Below are 9549 nucleotides of genomic sequence, written 5' to 3'. Positions count from 1 at the left end.
AAGAGTCATCAATATTTTTGGTCTGTTTGCTACGGAAGCGGATTAGGCCAAGCAATAATAAAAAAATAAAACCATCTCGAGATTAAAGTTGTTAAATTTCAAGAAAAAAGTTGAGATAAAATGTTGAGAATAAACTCGTTAAATTACGAGAAAAAAACTCGTTAAATTTCGAGAAAAAAGTCGAGATGAAATGTTGAGAATAAAGTCATTAAGTTATGAGAAAAAAGTTGTTAAATTACAAGAAAAAAGTTGAGATAAAATGTTGAGAATAAACTCATTAAATTACGAGAAAAAAACTCGTTAAATTTAGAAAAAAAAGTTGAGATAAAATGTTGAGAATAAAGTCATTAAATTATGAGAAAAAAGTTGTTAAATTACAAGAACAAATTCGTTAAATTACGAATTTGTTCTCATAATTTAACAACTTTTTTCTCGAAATTCAACGACTTTTTTCTCATCATTTAACGAATTTGTAATTTAATGAGTTTATTCTCAACATTTTATCTCAACTTTTTTTTTTAATTTAACGACTTTTTCACATAATTTAACGAATTTGTTCTCATAATCTAACGAGTTTTTTCTCATAATTTAATGACTTTATTCTCAACATTTTAACTCGACTTTTTTCTCGAAATTTTAACAACTTTTTTCTCATAATTTAATGACTTTATTCTCAACATTTTATCTTTACTTTTTTTGCTTGAAATTTAACGAGTTTTTTTCTCGTAATTTAGCGAGTTTATTCTCAACATTTTATCTCGGCTTTTTTCTCGAAATTTAACGAATTTGTAATTTAATGAGTTTATGCTCAACATTTTATCTTGACTTTCTTTTTTTTTTAAATTTAACGACTTTTTTCTCATAATTTAACGAATTTGTTCTCATAATCTAACGAGTTTTTTCTCATAATTTAATGACTTTATTCTCAACATTTTATCTTTACTTTTTTTTTCTTGAAATTTAACGAGTTTTTTTCTCGTAATTTAGCGAGTTTATTCTCAACATTTTATCTCTGCTTTTTTCTCAAAATTTAACGAGTTTTTTTTCATCATTTAACGAATTTGTAATTTAATGAGTTTATGCTCAACATTTTATCTTGACTTTTTTTTTTTTAATTTAACGACTTTTTTCTCATAATTTAACGAATTTGTTCTCATAATCTAACGAGTTTTTTCTCATAATTTAATGACTTTATTCTCAACATTTTATCTTTACTTTTTTTTTCTTGAAATTTAACGAGTTTTTTTCTTGTAATTTAGAGAGTTTATTCTCAACATTTTATCTCGGCTTTTTTCTCGAAATTTAACGAATTTTTTTCTCGTAATTTAACAAGTTTATTCTCAACATTTTATCTCGACTTTTTTCTCGAAATTTAACGAGTTTTTTTCTCAAAATTTTACAACTTAAATCTCGAGATGGTTTTATTTTTTTATTATTGCTTGGCCCTAATCCTCTTGCGTAGTTTGCCCAGATAAAAAAGGAGACGTGTGTATATATGCATTTCATGCATTTACACTACCATTCAAAACTTTGGGGTTGGTAAGATTTGTTTGTTTGTTCATCAATGCTGCATTTACTATATTTAATCAAAATACAGTAAAAAATAGTAATATTGTGAAATATTATTACAATTTAAATAAGTTTTAATTTAATTTAAATGTAATTTATTCCTCTGATTCAATCAGCATCATTACTCCAGTCTTCAGTGTCACATGATCCTTCAGAAATCATTCTAATATGATAAATGTGGAAACCATGATGCCTTGTAACCATTTTTTTTCAGGATTCCAAAGAATTCTGATTAATAAAGTTCCAAAAAGCAGCATTTATTTTAAATAAAAATTATTTATAACTTTATAAATGTCTTTACTGTCACTTTTGATTAATTTAATGCATCCTTGCTGAATAAAAAATAACTTCCTTCAAAAAAAAAAAAATAAATAAATAATCTTACCCCAAACTTTTGAATGCTAGTGTACAGTATATGCTAAAATTAAGCAATAAGGTACAAGAATATAGGCTGTGTCCCAATTCAGAAGCTGCATCCTTCAAAGGCTGCTAAGTTCGGACCAAGCGTTGTCAAATGGTACGGTCTAGCCTACAGAGGATTGTTCTTGTCGTCTAGCAACTGTGACAGCTGCCACATTTAAAGGAGGCTTCGAATTGACCGTTCACAAAGACCCGCCCCCTTTAGTTACTGTTGCTATGTCCGACAAGCCATGCCGATCTCTCGCCACGCATCATGTTTCTCACAGTGAAAAATACATTGCGGAGCAAAGAGCAGGTTACTTTTGAGTCTCAAATTTCAAATGTTTTAAAGACATTTCAACAATAAAAACCGTTTTGTGGCTCTTTAATGTGTCGTGACAGATCGCTGTAGTGCCTCAGTTCAAGCGGCTCTTGAACGGATCATTTCTTTTTACTAGTTCATTTATAGCATTAAATAAACATGAATGAACATCAGAAGGAATGTTGTTTCAACCGCGGAAAGACGTCAATACACACCATTTTTCAAGTTCAAGTCCATTTACCTTAATCTACTAACTCTCCTGACTGCAATGGCAGATTCGGTGTTATGATTGGTTAGATCACCTGTCAATCAAACCCCTCGCGTAGACTGTATTGGGACGCAGCTAGTGATGGCTTAAGGCTATTGTTAGGAGTTACATAAATCAATTACATTTAACATAAAGTACATTTCATTAAAGCATTATTTTATTCTTGTGTCATCCTTCTGCCATAAAACATAGTCAATGACTCATTTAATTTGTCAGCATTTAAGAGTACATGTGAAAATATATAACTTATTAACTCCAATTTGAATTTCACAGGGTCTTTACACAGGTTTTCTGTCAACGTGGCCCACAGAACAAGTGTTTTTTAGCAGTTCAGGGAGTTTCACAGCCTGCCGGTCACTGATCTGAGAGCAGCGCTATCACAGTAGCAGATGGCTTGCGATGTCGGACGTTGAGATTCCTCCCGTTTCTGTTGAGAGTTGGGCGGCGCTGCTTGGCGTGAAGCTCTTTGGAATGGCCCTCCCTCTCTCTTCCTTTCCGCTTTAATACAACCAGCGGGAGCTGCGTTTGATCCTAACTGCATGCGTGATGCTGACTCCATGCTTTCCAATCTACCCTTGCCCTTTCGCTTTCATCTTAAAGGGATTGTTCACACAAAAATAAAAATGGAATCATCATTTACGCAACCTCACACTGCAAAAAAATGATCTTACTCAGTATTTTTGCCTTGTTTTCAGTAAAAATATCTAAACATTCTTAAATTAACATAAGCAAAATGACTAGAGAGAAAAAAAATAAAAAATGAGTGAGTTTATGCTTAAAAACAAGGAAAAAAGCCAATGTAGGGTAAGAAAATGAAAACCGTGTTTTCCCTTTGAATTAAGTTTATTTTTCTTACCCCATTTGGCATATTTTATTTTGAGAAGTCATTTTGCTTCTCAAGTAAATGTATTTTGATTTAAGAATGTTTGAAAAATACTAAGAAAATAAATAATTTTTTGCAGTGCATGTCATTCCAAATTCCATGGAACACAAAAGAAGGAATTTCTGAAGAATCTTCACACATTTCCTGCCATAAAAAGATAAAAAAAAGGACATATAAACAATTCAAACATTCCTACTTTTGCGTTCCACTGAAAAAAATAAAAGCTTTGGAACGACATGACGGTGAACAAATAATGCCGTAATTTTCATTTTTACAATGAACTATCCCTTTAAAGCACAAGCACAGATGCAAGCCTCCGCAGTCAAGTGTAAAACGCTTCTTTTAACGCCTTTCTGTAGCCAAAACGTGCCTTAAAAGTGTTTAAATGTGACGGTGAGGTGATGTTGAAGACGTCGGGGTGGGTGGGGTTTTGGTAGTCGTGGGGCGTGTAGAGGTCAGAGGTCGTGGCGTACGTGAAGTGTGGTGTTAGACATCAGTAAGTGCAGTATTCAGAAGTGTGCTGTAGCCAGAATATGCCAATATATTTGAACATGCTGTATGTATAGAGCAAAAGCGCCGTTTTTAATACCGTGCAGATCTTTTGGGTGTTTGTGGTGAGTGTGTGTGCGTGTGCTTTTTAGGAGTTTTACTGCATTGGGAAAAACGCTCGAGCTGAATAAATGTGCGGAGGAGAATGTCAAAACGTTCCCTCCGGACAGCTGCCATTACGTTTGGTCTTTATGCAAAACGAATTATTGATTAGCACAAATGTTTTTATTATTGTACCGACCCAAAATTGTGTTTCAATGGTGTGTATGAACAAACAATCTGTACACGACCTTTTCTTACTGCTGTGCAGTTAATATCTTTATTTTATGTCCTAAAGAAAATATATGCCTTTGTATTAAAATGCAAATCTGTCTACACTGTTCTCCTGTGCGTTATGCTCTGAGAAAACTTGTTTGTTGTTGTCGACATTTTTTTTTCACCCTTTCACTTGTGAATGTGCAGAGAGCAAAGTATTCTGGGATTGCGGAGGACGACGAGTGTTCTTTCGGGCTCTCGGAGGACTGATGTCGTATGTGTGAACTGTGCCACCGCAGGTCCCTCATGCCATCTGATCCTTGTGTGAATAAATATACACGTCCATTTCTCTAGTGTTGGGTTTCGCCTCTTTTCTGGCCCCTGATCTACAGGGTCTCTAATGAATCAGGTCCCATTAACACATTATGTGACCTTTAATGATGAGATCTACATGACATTTTGGTGTCAGCACAGAAGTTTATGTCTTTAAAGAGAGCGGAGCTCCAGGAAGAAGCTTCGAGAGCCAGATTTTGTGTTGGACGTCAGGTGAGGATAATATTCAGAATTAAGTTTTGTGGTTTCTAAATGTCTCGATTTCATGTTCTCAGCAGCCACACAAACCATGTTTATCCTATTTTCATATAGTTTATGTCATGGTTTTTGTGGATGAAGGTGTGTTACACAACCTGAACATCTGCTTAGGTTGATTAGCGTCTAAGCAGGTTGACGGCGGCAATAATAAAAAATATGGGGAAAAAAAAAATCACCATTAATGTGAGGCTGTGTGCGAAATCGCATACCGTCTCGAGTAGATAGTTATGATTGGTTATGTATGTTCTATATAGTATGAATGTAATCCAGATGTACTACATTCATCATGTTGTCATTATCATGTGACCTACCAGCGTCAGTCGCCATTCACAAATCCTCTCCTGTGGCCTCATGGGATAGTAACGTATCCATCATATGCACACTTCAGAATCTCACTGGAAGTAGTACTTTTTGCCTCTTTTATGAGTACTGTGAATTCTGACACACTTCTTTTGTCACATACTCTTTTTCGCCTACTATATAGTAGGGAAGTATGCGATTTCAGATGCAGCCTGTTTTGTAGCTCCGCCCATAGTGAAATACCATTGGTCAAAAAAATCTAGATTTACATAAAGCTGTCGCTCATGTTGAATTAAATCAGCAGCGTTCACTGAAAACAAATGACTTTTAGTTGCTTTGTGATTTAAAAAATGATTTCATTAAAACTATTATACAGATTTAAATCAGGATCCTCTATTTGTTTGGGCTATAAAATTATATTTTTGTCTCTTCAGAAGCAGATAATTATAAAAATAAAGGGCCTGTCCCAATACCCACACTTGCGTTCTTTGCACTTGACCACTTGTCTACTTACATGATGTACTCCATGTATTTGGTGTTCAAGTAGGGATGAAGACTGCTATGTATAGAACATTTGATTACCTGATGAGACGCTTATATTGTTGCAAAAAAGCTTTATTTTGATTTTCGATACTTTGCATTTTAAAATAAACTTCTAAATGTCTGTTTTGTAATCCCTATGTAACAGAAGACACAATATAAAAATTAAAAATTGATAAAAAGCAGTTGCAAATGTACAAAATACACATACTCATCTTTGCACCAATAAAATGTGCAACAATTTGTTTTACTATCAAATTTAACTTGCAGTGGAATGTTTTCTTTGACATCTCGCAATTTTGAGGTACATGAGTTCCCGAACATGATGCATGATGGGATACGCTTGTAGCCTTGAATACCACTTCGAAGCGATGGGCTGTGTCCCAATTCAGAGGCTGCATCCTTCAAAGGACTCGCACTTCAAAGGCCTTTGAAGAGCATTGTTACATGGGAAGTTCTAGCCTATGGAGGGCTGTTCTTGTCGCCTAGCAACTGTGCAGCTGCCATTGATGTGGAAGTAACATTTCACTGGACTTTTTTTTAAGTTACGTTAAACTGTCTGAAAACAGAATAGGGTTCAAAAACTGTCTAAATATGTTATTTCTGCATATAATAAAGAGTGTAAACTATATATAATCACATCTTAGTAAGATAGAAGTCAGCATTTGAACCAATTTGTATCATTAGATATTTGAGTAGGTCGAAACCCAATACTTATGTTTAAATGTGTAATTTGGCAATTCCTCTCAAAAAAAATTCTGTCGTCACTGGTGCACAATGAATTCTAGGGTAGGCAAAGGATCCATCTGTTGTATTCTCCATTTCACGGAAAACGAAGGACGCATTTGGAGGCCGCATTTGAAGGAAATTTCGAATTGGGACAGCCTTCGTTGCAGTGACGCAATCTGCCTTCGAATGCGACCTTCGAAGGATGCAGTTTCTGAATTGGAACGCAGCCATAAGGTGTGTTCCATTTGACCGTAAGTGGACTGCGAAGTGGACTTCACAGGGTATTTCGCCATCTTAAGTGAGACTCCAATCTGAAGGGAGCGAACATGTTCAGTTCGAATTTGAAGGAGACTTCGAATTGGGACAGCCTTTTGTCGCGCCGCTGTGACGCAATCGACCTTCGGATGCAGTTTCTGAATTGGAACGCAGCCATAAGGTGCTTTGCATTTTACCGTAAGTGGACTACGAAGTGGACTTCACATTTCGCCATCTTGATTGAGATGTTCAGTTCGCATTTGAAGGAGACTTTGAATTGGGACAGCCTTCGTCACACCACGTTGACGCAATCGGCCTTTAAAAGATGCAACTTCTGAATTGGAACCACATCCTTTTGAATTGCAACACAGCCATATGGTGTGTTCCATTTTACCATAAGTGGACTTCACAGCAAAATACCCTATGAAGTCCACTTTGTAGTCCACTTGCGGTAAAATGGAACACACCTTATGGCTGTGTTCCAATTCAGAAACTGCATCCTTTAAAGGCCAATCTGAAGGGAGCGAACATGATCATTTTGCATTTGAAGGAGACTTTGAATGCGAATGGAGAATTCAGTTTGCATTTGAAGGAGACTTTAAATTGGGACAGATTTCATCGCACCGCATCAACGCAATCTGCCTTCGAATGTGGCCTTCGAAGGATGCAGTTTCTGAATTGGAACATAGCCATAAGGTGTGTTCCATTTGACCGTAAGTGGACTGCGAAGTGGACTTCACAGGGTATTTCGCCATCTTAAGTGAGATTCCAATCTGAAGGGAGCAAACATATTCAGTTTGCATTTGAAGGAGACTTCGAATTGGGACAGCCTTTTTCGCGCTGCGGTGACGCAATCGGCCTTTGAATGCGGCCTTCGAAGGATGCAGTTTCTAAATTGGAACGCAGCCATAAGGTGCTTTCCATTTTACCGTAAGTGGACTTCACATTTCGCCATCTTGAGTGAGATGTTCAGTTCGCGTTTGAAGGAGACTGAATTGGGACAGCCTTCGTCACACTGCAGTGACGCAGTCGGCCTTCAATTGCAAAAGATGCAATTTCTGAATTGGAACAGCATCCTTCTGAATTGGAACACAGCCATATGGTGTGTTAAATTTTACCATAAGTGGACTTCACAGCAAAATACCCTGTGAAGTTCACGTTGTAGTCCACTTGCGGTAAAATGGAACACACCTTATGGCTGCGTTCCAATTCAGAAACTGCATCCTTCAAAGGCCAATCTGAAGGGAGCGAACATGATCATTTTGCATTTGAAGGAGACTTTGAATGCAAATGGAGACTTCAGTTCACATTTGAAGGACACTTCGAATTGGGACAGCTTTCGACGCGCCGTGGTGACGCAATCTGCCTTCGAATGTGGCCTTCGAAGGATGCAGTTTCTGAATTGGAACGCAGCCAAAGGTGTGTTCCATTTGACCGTAAGTGGACTGCGAAGTGGACTTCACAGGGTATTTTGCCATCTTAAGTGAGATTCCAATCTGAAGGGAGCAAACATGTTCAGTTCGCATTTGAAGGAGACTTTGAATTGGGATAGCCTTTGCCTCTCTGTGGTGACACAATAGGCCTTCAAATGCGGCCTTCAAAGGGTGCAGTTTCTGAATTGGTACACAACCATATGGCTGCGTTCCAATTCAGAAACTGCATCCTTAAAAAGCCAATCTAAAGGGAGCGAACATGATCAGTTTGCATTTGAAGGAGACTTTGAATGCGAATGGAGACTTCGAATTGGGACAGCTTTCGTTGCGCCGTGGTGACGCAACCTGCCTTCGAATGTGGCCTTCAAAGGATGCAGTTTCTAAAATGGAACACAGCCATAAGGTTTTTCACAGGGTATTTCGCCATCTTAAGTGAGATTCCAGTCCGAAGGGAGCGAACATGTTCAGTTCGAAGGGCACTGCAAACGTCATAGGTAATAACTAGGGAGCAATGAACACTGCGTAGGGACCCTGTCGAATGGAACACAGTTATAGTGTGTGTTCGCTTTGGCACTTAATTCCTGTCACATACACATGCTCTCAAGTGGTCAAGACCACAAGTGTAGGTATTTGGCAGGCCCATACAGTATAAGCATTGTGTTGTCGTTTTAAGACCCCCAGTGAGGGCTTAAAGTGGGTCTGTTCAAACATCATTCAAAAAGATTCAAGTGAAGGAATAGGACAGTATCAAAAGCAACACATCTGAAGTCTTGAGCCCACCAAATGGATCTAAAGCGCCGGTGCCAAACTGAAATATTTCAGTCAGATTATCAGAAATCCCCTCACGATTTACACAGCAGACAGAAATCTAATCACACCTCTTCCTTATTGGATTTTTAGAGGAGATGACGACACAGTTTAAATATAAACCCTTCACCTTTTATGCCTCTTGACTTATGTAAATTCATAAAGTCCCAGTAATAAGCATTATATGAGTCTCTGTTTTGTAGTTAAACACGGGGAAGAGCAGGTCTGTGTGTGAGACTCTGTTTCATAAGAGCTTCTGCTACTCGTGATTCTATAACCGAATTAATCCGATCAGACCGTGCGGCCCCCCTGCATGGGCACTGAATTAACTTAGTCACGATTCCATGCAACTGGACTTGAGCCTCGAAAAACAGCTCAGATATTCCACATGCTGGGAAAATAAGAAGATCGGGCCCTTTCATTCTCACTGTGAGAGCCATCACTCAAGGAAAGCCCACTCTGGCAGGTGTTTGTGTTTGTATTCACCTGCAGTGGTGTCTCACCCTCAGATATTAATGAGATTTCTTCGGCTTTGCCTTAAAGGGAGACACGGACCCTCAAACTCGCACACACTCAAGGATTCTCCCTCGGCTGCAGTTCAAGTAAACCTCAGAAACTGAAAAGGGGAATTGTCATGATTAATAATGCA

This window comes from Chanodichthys erythropterus, chromosome 24 (assembly GCF_024489055.1).
Source record: "Chanodichthys erythropterus isolate Z2021 chromosome 24, ASM2448905v1, whole genome shotgun sequence".
Lineage (NCBI taxonomy): Eukaryota > Metazoa > Chordata > Actinopteri > Cypriniformes > Xenocyprididae > Chanodichthys > Chanodichthys erythropterus.
Note: the sequence above shows the minus strand (reverse complement) of the source record.